Source organism: Lepidochelys kempii, chromosome 7, assembly GCF_965140285.1.
Source record: "Lepidochelys kempii isolate rLepKem1 chromosome 7, rLepKem1.hap1, whole genome shotgun sequence".
Taxonomy (NCBI): domain Eukaryota; kingdom Metazoa; phylum Chordata; order Testudines; family Cheloniidae; genus Lepidochelys; species Lepidochelys kempii.
This window is the reverse complement of record NC_136386.1, coordinates 30,520,636-30,537,738: the sequence shown is the minus strand read 5'-3', so window position 1 is coordinate 30,537,738 and position 17,103 is coordinate 30,520,636. Positions and strand designations below refer to the sequence as shown.

The 17,103-nt window shown below is 49.2% G+C and overlaps 1 protein-coding gene across 7 annotated transcripts in view; it reads left to right on the top strand.

Moving 5' to 3' along the window:
* PC (pyruvate carboxylase) overlaps window positions 1-17,103 on the top strand; it is a 236,585-nt gene that overhangs the window by 34,970 nt on the left and 184,512 nt on the right. For 6 of the 7 annotated variants that reach the window (XM_073351710.2, XM_073351709.2, XM_073351708.2 and 3 more), the window contains one exon: window positions 6,565-6,672. The gene's annotated coding sequence lies outside the window, so the exon portion shown is untranslated. Of the gene's footprint in view, window positions 1-6,564; window positions 6,673-11,222; window positions 11,336-17,103 lie in introns of all 7 variants that reach the window. The other variant, XM_073351711.2, reaches the window with a different exon arrangement.

Genomic DNA, 17,103 nt, shown 5'->3' with positions numbered 1-17,103 from the left:
TTGCTATGCCTAGTATCTGTTTTAGGTGTAGACCAGGTCTTGGCTGGTCGCACAGTACCAGAGCTGAGAGGAGAGTACAGGCTTCTTTGACTTCCAAGCTAGTGCCCTTTCCACTGGACCACAATGCCTAACAGGGGATCTGCCTCCGGTACAGGTCTTTTGCACTTGAATTGTGTTGCCATTGAGGGGTAGGGAGGTACATAGGACTGGAAGGGACCTCCTGGGTCACTGAGTCCTGTTCCTAGTGTGATCCGCTCTCCCCAGCTGCTCCAGGTTTATCACTGAGTGGCTGGCTGTGAAAGTTGCCGGGGGCTGTCTAGTTTTCAAGAAGGGTAACAATACTGTTATGTAACAATATTTGCAGTAACAATACTGTTCAGCAGCTCCGCTGAATTGCTGTGAAGTGTTTCGAAATTGCAAGGGCGAGATGCAGGGGAGATTAAAAGAGAAAGGAATTAACGTGTCTCCCATGATAAGGGCAGGACTGTGCCTGTGCTTTGAAGATAGTGGAAAGAGTCAAAGCACTGGGAGGGCAGTTAGGGCCAAGGGAGGTGTTACAGAGAAATCCTACTGAGCATCATGGAATGAAGACTCCTCAGCAAGCTCCTTAGAGCTGAGAGAATGTGGATTGATGGGGTCTGTTGATTTTGACTCTAAGGGTAGGTTTACACTGGCAGAGTTACATCACCAGCATTACATCACCACTCAGAGAGCGCTGAAGGGAACCTCTATTGTGTGTTTACACTGTCAGCTGCCTATGCGATATCGTGTTCACGCTTGAAGTACTTGCATCGGTATTCAGAGCGGTGCCCTCTGGGCAGCTATCCCACAGAGTGTCTCTTCTGCTGCTGCTGCTGACAGTTGTGGGAAGGCGGAGGGGGTCGCGGGGCATCCTGGGTCCTGTCCCAATGCCCCGTGATGCATCGCTTCGCATCCCAGTAATCCTGGTGCTTCCATCTGCATTTGGCGCCATCTTTCAACGGTTTGTGTACTGTGCGCTCTGCCTCTTCGGTCTGTAGGAATGGATCCCAAACTGTTGACCAAAATGCTGCTCACTCTCACTAACACGTCACGAGTGGCAGTGGAATTATTTCTTAAACTACAAAGGCAAGAGGAGTTTGACGTTGATCTCGCCACACGTAGTAGCTATGATATGAGATTGCTTGTGGCATTCACGGAGGTGCTGACCACAGTGGAACGCCACTTTTGGGAAACAAACATTGAGTGGTAGGATCACGTCATCATGCACGTCTGGGATGACGAGCAATGGCTGCAGAACGTTCGGATGAGGAAAGCCACATTCATGGGACTGCGTGATGAGCTCACCCCAGCCCTGCGGCGCAAGGACACGAGAATGAGAGCTGTCCTGCCGTTGGAGAAGCGCGTGGCGATTGCACTGTGGAAGCTGGCTACTCCAGAATGCTACTGATCAGTCACTAACCAGTTCGGAGTGGGAAAGTTGACCGTTGGACTCGTGTTGATGGAAGTGTGCAGAGCCATCAATCGCATCCTGCTCCAAAAGACCGTGACTCTGGGCAACGTGCTTGACATTGTGGGTTCCAGGAGGAGTTGGGGTCCTGGGATGGTTAAAGATTTGTGTTTGTCCAGATATCATATGCGGCCTTGTCCTTTGGAGTACAGTGCAACAGGTACTGTACTTCAGCAGGGCTAAACTGCAGAGGGACGGGTGTTGAATGCAGTGGGTACTGGGAGTCGGCAGGGCTGGACTGTGACGGAGCAGAAGTGGAATTCAGTGGGTACGGACTGGAGCCAGGAGGTTGATAAGAGTGTGTTGACTGTGTCTGGGGGATACACAGGAAAGAGTTTTGCGACAGTGGCTGCAGGGGAGGGTGGGCGCGGAGCTGCTTGGTTTGCAGTGCTAGCAGTACCTGGAGCATGTCCGCTCGGCGCTCCATAATGTTTAAGAGCCACTCCATGGCTTCGTTCTGGTGTGCCGCATTCTCCTTTCGGTCCCTCTTCTCGCTGTCCGCCACTCCACCAATTCTTATTTTTCGGCCAGGGAGTGCATCATGACATCACGCAGAAAGTCCTCCTTAGTTTTCTGTGGCCGCTTTCTAATTCTGCGCAGCCGTTCAGCTGGCGATAACAAAGGGGGAGGCTGAGCTCCCATCGTCATATCTGTGAAGCCAAAACACAACATTTTACAGGAGCAGTACTGTTTGCAACACACAGACCACTGATTCGGTGATTTAAAACACAGCCACTATTCACATAGCTGTCACTAACTGGCTGACCCCAGGCAAGCACACATGAGCCACAAAACCCCCAAAATGGTGAGTAACCACAGGGGCAGGGGAAATCAGTGTTCCAGAACTGTACTGTACACTGGGCACGTGGCTCTTGGGGAGAACCAGCACTGTAGGGAAGGCCTTATAATCATTACTGTCCCCCCATTTTCCACAGGCTGTGTTCATTATGGAAGACCTCTCGCTGCTGAGGGTGAGCAGGGAATCAAGGGAAGGTCTTCTCCAAGACTGTGGCTTCTGCCCTGGCCCTTATGCGGCTCACCTGTATGCAGCAATGGTCATGTCTTCCCCCATCCCCCCCAGTGATGGCAGAGTGGCGTGGGAAAGTTACCCTTAATGGGGCAAGAAACAAAGCAGCTCTGCCAAAGAACCTGCTGCAGCGGATTGCCCAGTATCTCCATGAGAGTTTCATGAAGATCTCTGAGGCAGATTCCTGTGAAGTGAGGGAGTAAGTCAACACCCTGTTCCGCTGCTCAGACTAGGCATGTGGTGGTATGCACATCTCCTATTTGCGCTTTGCCAAGCTCCCACTGCTGTGAGTGGCTAGCCTCCTCCGGGGTAGAGAAGAGCTCCTGGCTGCATGCATCTCTGATCTCCAAGTCATCCTCTGCCTCTGGGTTCCCCCTCCCCCTCCACATCCAAGATTTCCTCCTCCTGGCTCAGTCCACTCTTGACTGGCACGCGAGCCACCCAAGTATTCACAGGGGAGGTGGGGTCGCCACCAAGTATCGCGTCCAGCTCTTTGTAGATCTGACAGCTCGTGGGCACAGCACCGGAGCAGTGGTTTGCCTCCCGTGCCTTGTGGTAGGCGTTCCGCAGCTCCTTCACTTTGACCCTACACTGCAGTGTGTCCTGGTTATGGCCCCTCTCCGTCATGAAGTGTGATATCTGTCCGTAGGTATCCTAATTCCTATGGCTTGAGCGCAGCTGTGACTGGACAGCCTCCTCTCCCCAAATGCCGATGAGCTCCAGCAGCTCGGCACTGCTCCAAGCAGGGGATCACCTGCTGCGTGAAGCAGGCGTGGTCACCTGGAAAGATGCGTGAGACCACTGCACCCCTCACTGAGCAAACAGGAAGGGGACTTTCAAAATTCCCAACAAATTTAAGGGGTGGGGCTCATGGTTGGTCACCTGAGGGCAGGGCAGTAGAGTTCAAACCGATGACCAGAGAGGCGAGAACAGGCATTGTGGGACACCTCCCGGAGGCCAATCGCAGCGCTGTAATTGACCAGGGTGTCTACACTGGCACCGTGGTGCGGTAGCCCAAGTGCAGAGAGCTCTACGCCTCTCGTGGCGGTGGGTTTTTTTACAGCCCTGCAACGGCGCAGTTTCTGTGCACTAAGTGGCTTGGCCGGGTGTACGCCTCGGGAGTTATGCCTCAGAAAGCTGCTTTACTGCGCAGAACCTTGCCAGTGTAGACAAGGCCCTAAGTAACCAGCACTGCAGGGTTCTGTGCGTGTGTTTGTCTCTCCAGAACTGCAGAGTGAATGTGCTCAGTTTGAGGGTAAATGCACCAATGCTTCGATTAGAGAGTAGAACTAGGTTCCTCTGTAACACAGGCAGGCAGAATTTGCCTCTACAGCTGGAATTTAGCAAATGATTCTCATACAAAAGCCAGAAAGAAATTTCAGCTCCCTTTGGCCTCGCATTGCTGAGCCAATATGCTAAACAGGAGCGCCTTTTGTCACTAAGGCATGTCCAGACTACGATTTAAAGTTGGGATTAAATTAAATTAACATCTGCTGACACACTGGAAAATAGGGCTTGTTTTCTTTTAATCGTGCAGAAAATTGCTGCTTTTCAGTGCAGCATCTAAACCCAAATGTTTTGATTCAAAATGGTGCTGCGATGTCTCATGAAAGTTGTAGTTCAGCAAGAGGGGGTCTTATGCTCCCACTCTCTTTTGTGGGCTGTGGTCCCTGCCCAGACTACATCTCCCATGATGCATCACTTTCTCCCCTCTTTTTGAGGCGGAGGCATCTCTTATGAGTCCCTGGCCGTGGTGCATCATGGAAGATGTAGTACAGTCGGATTATGCCCGGCCTCATAGATCTGTGCTGCACAGTACCCAACCGAGATCAGAACTCCATTTTGCAGCACCTGGCATGGACCCCATCCACTGACTGAGATGGGGGGCCCCCATCCTGCCAGACACTGCACAGACCCCGTTACTGAAATTAGGGCCCCTGTTGTGCCGGCTGCTGCAATAGTATGAGAAGGATCCCTTGTCTGATCTGGTCTGGCAGTCCCAGTATTACTCCCATGATCGTTAGCCTAGTGGGCAGTAGCGGTGGATGCTTGCTGCTTTCACGTAGACTCAAGGTGCCTACTAGAGCGTCTCTTGAATTATTGCATCTGCCTCTTGTTGCATCTGACTGCCAGCTTGTCTGATGCGGTTGACGCCAATCCAGTCTCTAGCTGTCAAAACACCTCAGCCCAAGCTCTGTGAATGAGACAGCTGCGAGAAAAGGCCGCAGCTGATGCTCAGTTAAGTCCTTCTCTTCCTGTCAGGATTCTTTAACTTTTCAACTCCAATCTTTCCCCCCCCTCCATGAACACTGCGCTTTGTAACAGGTGCCGTGTCTTGTTCAATACTGAGATGGTGTATATTCGCTACCTGGGCCTTGTTCATCATTCCCATGTGAAGTGTGCTGCTCAGTTGTATTGTGGTGGTGGTTAGAGGCTACAACTGAGATTGGGGGCCCTGTTATGCCGGGCACCTCAAAGGAACCCTAGTGCGGATGCAGTTATACTGGGATAAAAGTGCTTATACTGGAAACGCTATTCCCATGTGGGAAGGAGAATCAGCTATACGGGTGTAAGGCACCTTTATACTGGCATAACTGCTGGCCATTTGTCTGTCTATAGCTACCTGTTTCGGTGCAGGGTTTGTCTGTGCAGGGCAATACGCTGGAAAAAGGAAGGGTGTACATTTTAAAATGCTAGAACTGATACTAGGCCCTTCAATCTAGTAGAAAAGGTCTAGCAAGATCCAGTGGTTGGAAGCTGCTGCTCGACAATTCAGACTGGAAATAAGGCAAAAAAACCTTACCAGTGAGGATTATTAACCATTGAGGCAATTTACCAATGACTGGGGCAGATTCTTCATCACTGGCAGTTTTTAAATCCAGACTGGATGTTTTTTCTAAAAGGTCCATGCTAGTTCAACGAGGAATTAATTCAGGGCAGTCGTGTGGGGCCTGTGTTATACAGAAGGTCGGACTAGATGATCATAGTGGTCCCATCTAGCTTTATAATTTGAGTCTATTCTGGAGTAACTCCTGGGAGGGGAGGCTTTTATTCCGGAACCCGTTTCTAAAGTGGATTAAACTGAACCATCAAAAGCCACCCTAGTTCCAGAATAAGAGCGTTCACATGGGGAGCTATTGTGGAATAACTCCTGCAGAAATTATTCCGAAATCCCTAATGCCTGGCAATTTTGCTGTGTACACAAGCCTCTGATTGGAAGCTCTTTGGAGGCAGAGACCATCTTTTTGTTCTGTGTTTGTACAGCACCTGGTGCAGAGGTCCATAATTAGGGCTCTTGGACACGACCGTAATCCACATATAAATCAATAAAAAAAAATAAAAAATCAGACCCGATAATTGAAATGGTTATACTGGTACAAAATCTGTGCCTAGATCAGGCCTAAGCAGAGAAAGGGTCGGAGGGGAAACAGCTCTCACTGGAATAGTTATACCGATCTGTGTGTGCCAAAGTGACTTGCCCGATGTCATACATGGGGCCTGTGGTGGGGTAGGGCTCCCAGGCTGCAGGCTAGCACCCTGACCACTGGACCATCCATCCTCTCTAGATGAGCCAATCACTTGGTGTGATGACTTGATCTGATGTCTGTCTGTTCCCCTTGAAGCTCAGAGGGGATCGGATTGCTCTCTAGAAATGCATCCGGGCGCAAATCCCAGGGGGAGAGAAGAGCTGTTGAAGCTCAAGGACAATATCGGCACAAGAACAAATGGGAATAAACTGGCCAGGAATCAGTTTTAGCTAGAAATGAGAAGGAGGTTTCTACCCACGAGAGGAGGGAGATTCTGGAGGAGCAGAGAAGCAAACATTGATAAGCTTCTGACCAGGAGCTTATGACATGGCTGCCTGCAACAGCAGGGACTGGACTCACTGACTTGGGAGGGTTTTTTCCAGTCCTGTGTTCTGAAGCCCTAGGTTTTCTATTCCCTCAGCAATTGCAACTCTGCACCAATTGCTATTCTCAGCACAACTCTCCCTGGCTCATTTTATTGTTGTTTTGCTTCCCTTAACTTTCCTCTTTTGTCTCTGCAGGATAAAGCCTTTCCCCTTCTGGAAACTGAGCTCGGATCAGAGACCGCAGCCCCCTGTTTCTCACCCACGATCCCAATGCACTAGAAGTGAGGTGCAGGCTCCCTGAACGTAGGTCTCTTTGGCTTTTCCTACTAAAACTCTCTTCACGGGGACATGTTTGTTTGACTTCTAAGGCTGCTCAGCTTTGCTCCTGTGTTACATTCCCTCTCTACCGTCTGGGAAGAGTAATCACTTCTCTGAATAATCTGGTTTGGTTTTTATGTTGCTTAAAAAGAAAGAGTTCCCTTGACAGGCAAATTACAAAACCAAATGAAACCACGTGACCTACTGGATGCAGCAGTGGACTGGGACTCGGGACTCCTTGGTTCTACGAGTGTATGCTTTGCAGGGCAGAAGCTGTCTCTTGTTATGGTTCTATGTGGTACCTGGCACAACACCAAACTCCTTCTCCTTAGGGTAACACGGTCCCAACAAAGACTGGGGCCCTATCATGCTGGGTACTGCAAGAGACCGTCCCAGGTCCCCCCAAAATCACTTTCTAAATAGGCAAAGCTTGGGAGGAGAAACTGAGGCACAAGGAGGGGAAGTGTCTTATCCAAGGTCCCACCGTAGATCAGTGGCAGAGCTAGAGCTAGATCACACGAGTGCCTGCCTCCTAGTCTGGTGCCTTAACCACTAGACCGTACTGCTTCAAGTTTGTAGACTGTATAGAGGCAGTGGAGGCTAGTATAGGGGGGTAGAGCACTGGACGGGGAATCGGGTTCTTTTCTGGTTCTGCCACTAGCCTGCTGGATGACCTTAGGTGCATCACTTTCCTGGTCAGTGACTCAGCTTCCTCATCTGTCAAATAGGAATCTTCAAAATAAGATTCCAGGATTGTCACTCTGTGTGTCCCTGTGAAGTCTAGAATGTCTTGAGTCAGCGTGAAGCGATGGAAGTAGCTACAAGCTTGGCTGAGAGCTCTCTTTGTTCAGAATATCACCAGGTTCAAATATCGCTGGGGTTCGTGGTCTGTTACCAGCCAATGTTTAAGTTCTCAGCCGTTTTGGCTTCTTTTTTTTTTTTTTTTAATCCACATGACTTCCTGAATTACATCTGTGAGACAGCCTGAGGTTTCAGCTACCAGTAATGATATTGACCTCCTTTCTAAAGTGCTTTGAGATCTACTGAAGAGAAGCGCTAGATAAGAGCTAGGCGGTATTATTATTAGATAGCATTTGCAAAAATGTTAATTACCGTGAATTACCTCCAGTGCCACAATCTCTGGGCGTTCATAACAAATCTTGGGTTGTCCTGTTTGTCATAGCCAGGACTGGGAACAATCCTTTCTCACATGTCTGCATTATGCTTCACAGTGACGTTCTCTGGAGCCTTGGAATAAGCCGTTTGAAGTGTCCTCATTAGAATTTCCAGTTGTGCTGTTTAATAGAGATGGACAGAATTTTTCAGGTGAAACTTGTTTTCACCATAAAATGCAGGTTTGTTGTTGACTGAAACGGTTCATGAATTTGTGCCGAGCCAAATTGTTTCAGTTGGAAAATATATTAAAAAAAAAAAAAAAGTTTTGATTTGATTTTTTATTCAAAATGACTGTTTCAATTTTTTCTTCAGTTTTGTTTTTTTAAAAAAAAAGTGTTTAAAAAAAACCACCTCAAACTAAACTAAACATTTTGCTTTGAACTTTCTTTTTCTTCTTTTTCCGTTCTCCAAAATTTTTTTTTTTTTTTAAATTTCATTTCTGACCAACCCCAAATCAATTTTTAATTTTTTTTTTCTGGTTTAACCACTGAATTGAAAACTCCATTTATTCGTACGGCTCTGGGTGATGCATGTTAACCGGCAGTAAATCATGACACACTTCAGCACAACTGCACATTCAAGTCTAGAGAGAGCCCAGTGATGGAGAGGCCGTGTGTGAATCTAAGCACATAAACAGATGCCAAGGGCGGGATTAGTGGTTTGGTGCCAGCAGTGACAGATGGATGCTTGCCATTCAGTCCCGTACTAAATGGCACCAAGAATGAGTCAGTTAACATTTTCCACAAGGCTTAAGTTAGTGTCACTTCCATGTAAAGCAGATTTATGGAACATGGTTAGTGGTGTTGTCATTTCCTTGCACGCACGTGCGGCCTAAAATCGGAGATCAAAACTCCTCCTTGGTGGCTGTGTGATGTAGTAGCTAGGGCCCAGAACTGGGAGTATGGACACCTTGGTTCTATTCCTGGCAGTGTGTCTGCCACTGACCTTGGCAACCCCTCTTGGGGCCTCAGTTTCCCCTCTCTCTTTTATTTAGACTGTAAGATCTTTAGGGTAAGTAAGGCCTGTCTCATTATGTGTCTGTGTAGCACCCAGCACGATGGGGAGGGGCTCCCCCTGCTCTCGGTCAGAGGGATGGGTCTGTGTGGCTCCTAGCATGGTGTAGGGCCTCCCCGGTCTCGGTTGCAGAGTAGGGGTATCTGTGTAGTGCTCAGCATCAGGGGCTACTCACTGCCCCTACATTGCCTTGTAGTGAGTACATTTGGAAACCTCCCTAAATTAGCTCGTGTAACAAACGTGCAATTAATGGACTCTGGGGGCTACTCATCTCTAAACTGACATTTCCTGCAGCTGTATGATTCATGCCTGTGTTCTCACTCCAAGCTACTATCTCTCCCCATGGACTATCAGAGATACAAAGGCTGGAAAAATATACCGGGCTATGAGTGGATTGTCTTGAATAAGATAAGACTATTGCAGCTGTAAACCAGTGTATCTGCACGGGAATGTCTGTTAATCACACTTAATCTCTCTCTCACCCATATACACACCACACACAGCCTTCCAACCCTCACAACAAAAGGCGTTTCAATTGCAGCAGTTGGAAATGAAGTAGCATTTAAAAGGATCAATCCTAACATACAGCTGAATGCTCAGAGGTTTGGGCTTGAACCCTGTAAGTCACTGCACAACCTCAGACCCCCTCCCATCACTTCCCATGCAGTGCCTCTCAGGATCAGGCCCTGCATTAGGCAGTTTGAAGCAAGCTTGCCCATAGAGTGACAGCCTGGGAGGAGGGCTTGGGGAGAAGGTGGGAGGAGTCTGGAGGCAGTGGAGGAAAAATACACAATCTTGAAGAATCAGAGAGGTAAAGGCAATTATTATTGCATCCAGGTAGTGTTTAGAGGCCTGTACCAATGAATTGGGGGGCCCTTTATGCCGGGTGCTCCACAGACTCTGATTGAAGAATGGTTGGCTGTGATAGCAGGGGCCTGGACTTGACCCAGGAGGTCCCTTCCGTGCCAATGTTCTTGTGAGATCGAGGCCGCTGTCAGGCTGGGCACTGCACAGCACTCAACAGATTGGAGAGCCTCCATCGTGTCAGGCGCTGCACAGACCCTGGCCAAGCTTGGGCCCCCATTGTGCTGGGTGCTGTCCAGAGACACCGTGAAAGACAGTCCCTGCCCCAAAGGGCTTACAAGAGACAGCAGATGCATAAGGACCCCCAGGGGAGCACAAGGAAATAGTGAGACAATTCCACCACCTCCCGTAGCAAGCTGCTCCAGTGGTTAATTGGCCTCCAAGTCACTGATCCCCAGAAATCCCCCGGACTTTTAAGCCTTCATGGAAATTTGGTTTGTTCCGGCAATGGAAACAGATGTTGAATCAAAAGGAAATGCGCTTGTGGTCTTTTTCAGCCCAGTTAGCTTTCATCAGCTTTTAGATTCCAGCAGCTCAGCTATGCGAAGGAACAAAGCTGAGACTTAGGGCTGGCCTATTTTATATGATTAGGTCGACATAAGGCAGCTTATGTTAACCTAATTATGACAGGGTCTACACTGCAGCCTTCCTCCCACTGATGTAAGCGCCCTACTACACCGACATGCTAACTCCACCTCCACGAGGGCTTATGTCGGTGTAGTTAGGGGGACAGTGTCTGTGTAGACACTGTGTCCCTTACATCAGCTATCTTGTCAATTTCATGGCAGGAGCTGTGAAATTGACAAGAAAGTGGGCAGCTAGAGCCCAGCTCCTCTCTGCTCAGGCTGGGGTGAGAAGCCTGAGCAGCCTGCTCCCTGCCAGGAGCCAGGCAGCCGTGTCAATTTCACAGCTGGGTGAGCTGTGAAATTGCCAAGGTTGCCTGGCTACTGGTGGGGAGCAGGTGGGAGGGGGAAGAATTCGGGACAGCTGGACTCCGCTCCCTGGGGATAAAAAGCCCTGGGCGGCTCCCCTGCGCTCCCAGTGGGGATCGGGGAGGAGGGGAAGGGAAGAAGCCATGGACGGCTTTACACCGCTCCTGGTGGGGAATGGGGAGCGGTGGGGGAGGGATGGGGGGAGCCTGCCAGGAGCCTGTGGAGCAGCCAGGCTCCTGGCAGGGAGCTGCCAGCAGAGTTGAAACACCCGGCCCTCAGCTCCCCACACTGCCCCTCCTAGATCAGTGGAAGGGCTCCTGGTGAGGACCTGCACCCACGACAGAAGGAGGGTAGTGTGGACATGCACCACTGCAGTAATTACTGCAGTGGCTGTAAGGCGACCTAATATATGGCAACTTAAGTTTGTAATGTTGACATGTCCTTAAACTCCTTAGACTTTTTCTTCACTGCATAAAACAAACGAACAAACCCAATTTGTGTTTCACTGTGGTATGACTAATACAAGGTCGCTTTCCTGTTGTAAAACAGAGTGAAGACAAGGCACTGGTAGTTGTAGGCCAGTTCTACACTACAGACTTCTGCTGGAACAGCCCATAACCACACATGGGGGGGCCCCCACCTCGTCCCTGCATAACCTCCCCGTGAGTCCCTCCAGTATCCTAATGGTTGAGGGTGTGGTGAGGTGATTTGTGACCAATGGAACTGTGCCAGGAAAAGCCACTAGCCCAGATGCAATTATACCAGCCCTGCTGCACTTTTGCTGCTATATCTTATTTCAGTTTTGCTGATATAAGCTGTGTCCACACAAGGCGAGGTCACCCCCGGGCAGGGTTATAATGCTGATCTTGCTTAATTACCGGGGTGGGGGTTAAAATTACAGCCTAGAGAATCAGCACTATCTCAGGGGAGAGCGCTCCCTACTGACCCTCTCCCAGCTGCACAGCGCCTTCTAGCACTGCACTGGGACACTGGGGACAGCATGGTACCAGAGGAACAAGCAGTCATGGTCTCCCATCCACGTATCACCCATGCTCAACCCTGCAGCCTGTGCCAGAATCCCAGCACATGGATGGCTTGGGGACAGTCATTTAATTTACTCTTTACATTAATTCAAGAAATTAATTTGAAGACTGACTGGGGACGCATTAACTGTGATTGGTTAAGTGCTTCCCAACAAAGGGGAGCTGCTGTGGGTGGTGGTGGAAGATTGAAAGTCACAAGGAAGGAGCAAGCCTTGTCCCATGCTAAAACATTCCCTAACTCCTCTCGGCCAGAGGTCTCTGAATGCCTTGCATTATGGGGCAGGGCTTTACATTCAATTCTCAGAGCAGTGGGTTTTGCTGTCCAAATTCTCTGACTGTCAGAGGTGAGAGTCCTGGCTTTCAGCCCCCAAACTCTAATCACTAGACCCCACTCTATTTCTAGAGCCAAGCATAGAAGCCAGGAGTCCTGGACCCTCAGGTCCCCTGCTCTAACCACTAGAACCCATTAACGCCCCAGACTTTGAAGTAGAACCTGGGAGTCCTATTATTATTGTTTATTATTTGTGTTACTGTGGTGCCTATGTGCCGTAGTCACAGACCAGGCCCCCACAGTGCTAGGGGCTGTTCAAACACAAAACAAAAAGATGATCCCTGCCCCAAGGGGCTTTTAATCTAATTATTTATTATTTGTACCTAATTATCTTGGACTCCTAGTCACTTCTGTTCTGGCAACTCATCTCAGAACTGGGAATAGAACCCAGGAGTCTTGACTTCTAGCCCCCGATCTAACAACTTAACCCCACTTCTCTTCCAGATCTTGGAACAGAAGTGGTATTTAGTGGTTAGAGGAACTGGGCCCCAATCTTGGTCAGGGCATTAGGTGCTGCTATACTGCTAGTAATAGACAGACTTCCTTGATCTGGGATCAGTGAGGTTTCCACCTGAACTGATAGGGAGCTGCCGCTAAACTCCTAGAGAGAGAGGGCAGGATTTTCAGACATGACTAGCGATTTTGGAGTATCTCAATCTCAGGGCTTTGCTCATCCTCAGCCTCCTTAAAAGGGCCTGTTTTTCCAAGAGCAAGTGCTCGGTGCTTTCTGAAAAATGTGGAAATCCCCAAAGAGAAGCAGCAGAAAGCTCTGTCCTGGGGCACTGCAACAAAGAGCAGATCAGAGGCAGCTGGTAGGCGGCTCGCTAAAGCAGCATGAATCGGACTGCGTATATTTCTGGGAGCAGCAGGGCTCCGTTTATGTCGTTCATACAGCAGAGCTCTTTATTCTGCTTAAATTTAATGGTGTTCTGGCCACGCCTTGTGTCTGAAGCTTCAAACATTCTCCTGCTTTCATCTGCTCCAGCTCAGTCCTTTAATACTGCAGCCATGCACAACCCTGGGAGATTTAGAAGAATGAGATCTTTGTTGCAAAGTACTGATTTGGGCTTTATCCTCGTTTTTTGTGCTCTGATTCCTTTAGCTGCGAGAAGTATTTGAACCAGTTAAATGATCCCATGTCCCACACAGGGACACTTCCATTTAAGTGTGGCTGTACACACAGATTCTGTCTCTCTTGAACAGCATTGGTCCAACCTCCATTGTGCAGATGCTGTGATTCCAATATAAAGGTGCCTTATACTGATGTAGCTTGTTCTTATAAACAGAAACTGTGAACTCTTCAGGGCAGGGACTTTCTCTGTCTGCAAGGCCCAGAGTGATATCAGTGAGGGTGTGTATGCACCCGGAGTGACCGGGGGCCTTGATCTCAGGCAGAGACTTTAGGTACTGCTGTTATGATTTGTGTGTCAGGCCAATGAGTTGTGCTGTTGATCTACAGTCCCATTTGTGTCAGTGGACATATGGCAGGTTGGACCTCCGGGGGTGTCACCTGGTGTGCTGGGACACCACTGAGTCAGAATGTTCTGCCGGCCTGGGTCCCCTTTTAGCTGTCCTTGCTGGGTTAGGCTTCCCCAGCCTTTTCCAGCCTAGCACACAGGCAGGGCCACACCCAGCTGCACAGAGAACCAGAGATCCGCTCTGAGAAGGCTCAGCTTAAGGGACTTGCCACAGCACCAAGATGTCCACCGTCCACCCCCCTTGGAGTACAAACCCAAAATTATATGAAATTCACCTCTTCCCTCAATTTGGAGGAGGGTATGCATAACTTCTCCTCCTCCCCCCTGATAGAAATCACATAAACTGGGTTATATTGTAAACCGGAAATAAATGTATTCGCTGTAACAGTTGTATTTTAAGTAGTTAAGGAGGTAGCAGACAGAACAAGGCAGATTACAAAAAAAATGAAACAGAGCACGCACACTAAGCTTAATACTGCTTAAAGAAATAAAGCTTAAAGAAACTGGTTACATGCAAGTTCTCCCCCTAAATGTGGTTCTAATAATCTTTACAGGCCCAACGCCCTTCCAGCCTGGGTTCAGTTAGGGTGACCAGACATCCTGATTTTTAGTTCTTTGGGCACGGCTGGGCCGCCATTTGTCCCGATATTGTGGCTTTGGCCGCTCCAGCGTCGTGTTTTTTTTTTTTGCTTCGGCTCTCCGCTCTGCTTTTCTTTTGCATGTGTTTCAATATTTTGTCCGTTTCATCTGGTCACCCTAGGTTCAGTTCTTCCCCCCAATTCAGTGTTAGTTGTTTCCAGCAGTCATCTTGGATGGGGTAGCAGGGGAGAACTGATGGCCTGGATTACCTCACTCCCCACCCTTAAATAGGATTTGCATAAAGTGGGCGTCCTTTGTTTCCTAGTTTGACTCACACACGCACACACACACCCCCTTCTCGTGGAAAATCCCAGTATCCGGTGGGAGGGCCGGTGTAGGGTCTCCAGGGTTCACAGGACGACTAAACTCTTTCACAGTCCATTGTAATCGCTGATGGGCCATCAGCACTGTCGGGCTTTTCCATTGTTGTACCTGAAGTGTTAGCAGAGGGCGTTTTGAAATACAGATACATAGTCCATATTCCTAATTTCAGTTACAGAAATGACACATGCATACAAATAGGATAATCACATTCCGTAAATCATAACCTTTCCAATGATATCTCATATGAGCATAAAGCATCTTTATCTTTATCTTGCATAAAGTATATCTCTGTTATGTCATAGTCATATCAAAACCATATTTTCAAGAAGACTGTGGAGTGACACATCACAGGACATAGGCTTAGACTCCTTTAAGATGCACGACTGCTCAATGCAATCTAGGGGTGCGGGCATTGCCTCTCCAGCAAGCAAAGTTAGTGTGTTTGCATTACCGAGGTGCAGTCCCTCCATCACAAATCTTCACTGATCAGTGCGTGGAGTAGCAGGCTGGGACTCAGGATTCCCGGGTTCAATCCCTGGCTCTGGGAGGGGCCTAGTGGGTTAGAGCCGGGGGACTGGAGTCAGGACTCCTGGGTTCTGTCTGACTCTGGGAGAGGAGTGGAGGAAGGTGTGGCCGGGATTCAGAGCTCCTAGGTTTTATAACCAGCTCTGGGAGGGTTGATCAGTGTTTGGAGCAGAGAACTGGGAGTCTAGGCTCCTGGGTTCTGTTTCTAGGGAGCGCCGTGGAGTCTGGTGGGTAGGGCAGGCATCAGGACTCTTGGGTTCTCCCCTCCCCAGCAGTTGGGAGGCAAACCAAAGCCTGGAGGTAGGTTCCATTGACTGTGGATCATGTGGGGGAAGTGGGAAGGGCTGGGAGATGAGCAAGGAGCTTAGCTGGGAATTCCATAGAGGCTGTAACAGGCTGGACTACCCCTGTAAGAGCAACAGGAGGGTGGGTGGCTTCGGGGTCAGACACCCCTGTTCTGAGGAATGGTCCCTTTAAGAATAGGTTTTGGGGGGGGCAAGCTCATCAGCCCAGACTAGGGATGGGGACCACATGACTGGCTGCTCCTGGGAGTATAAAAGAGTGCTTCCAGCTCAGTTAGGGGGGAAGCCTGGGACCTGTGGGGAGAGGAGCTACAGGGCACTGTCTGATAGTAGGAGGTAGAGTGGGTTAGTGACTAGGGTGTTTGCCTGGGTGGTGGGAAACTTGGGTTCAATTTCCAGTTCTGCCCACAGACTTCCTCTGTGATCTTGGGCAAATCACTTAGCCTCCTGTGCCTCAGTTTCCTACCTGTAAAATAGCAGAGGCTAATGGCATTGCCCTGCCTCACATGTATAGCTAGTATATAGTGTTCTCCATAACAAAGCACTTTACGAAAAGTATCATTATCCCTATTTGACAGATGGGGAAACTGAGGCACCAAGCAGTGACGTGACCTGCCCAAAGTCACCAATGAGTCAGTGGCCGACCAGGGAATAGAACCCAACTCTCCAGCCCAGTGCTCTAGCTCCTGGGCCATGCTACTTCTGTTATATTGGTTTGATATGGGGAACAATAACCCGCCCCGAAGATATGGGACTGATATCCTGCCACTAGGAGTGTTCTATCGACCCCTGTAGGCACAGTAACTGGCGTGGTCTCCAAGCCACAAAGGGCAAGTCGCCACTGCAGAGTTAATGAGAGGGATCAGCGCCAAGCTGTGAGCAGCCATGCTGCAAAGCTGTTCCTGAGTTTCTGTGTCCTTAACTTACTGGTGCCACACTCCCCCTTCTGTGTGGCTAGCACGTCTCTGGGGGAACATGCCAAGCTTCTTTGCGCTTGAGAGAGCGGAGCCACTCTGAATTCTTTCCTGGTGAATTGCGGGAGAACTTGCCTGTCCTTCTGAGCGGATGGGGGGACTTGTCAGAAGGCATTGGACTATCTGCACTCGAGTGATTTAGCCTGTGTCCTCACTGCAAGTGGGTGCGTCACCAGGCTGAGTGAAGCAGCACCCAGCCAAGCCTGCTAGCCTGGGTTGAAAGCACCACTGAACTTTTGGTTGTGTGTCTGGAGGAGAGGGATATTAGGGGCAACTGTAAGAGCCTGGGCTAACTGCAGTTAGCTAGTCCAGGATAACTCCGTGTGTACGCAAGCCCTTATACTTACTCTAACAGCTGGCGTCTGGCTTTAAAAAAAATAAAAACTAAGATTTTGGAGAGCCAGATTGCAGTGTCAGAATGGGGGCGCTGTATCCACTCTCCCTGTATCCTGCGTAGTACAGGCAGGAGAATTTCCCACTACAACTCTATCCACTCGCCAGTGGAGGGCAGCTCCTGGGTGAAAAGAAGGCAAAGGTTCCTTTCAAGATCCATTTGTATTAACAGCGAATTAATTCTTGAGCAAACTCAAATCCTGAGGGATTGTTTATACTTGTTGATTATGGCATGTTTCATCAGAAACTTTAGATGCACTCATTAATGTTGCCTTCCCCTTACAGTGAGGTAGGTCCATATCATCCCCATTTTACAGATAGGGGAAACCGAGGCATGGAGCAAAGTGACATGACCATGGTCACAAAGAGAGTCTGTGTTTATCCAGGGCTTACCATGCTTTCTAAACACATGAGCGGATTG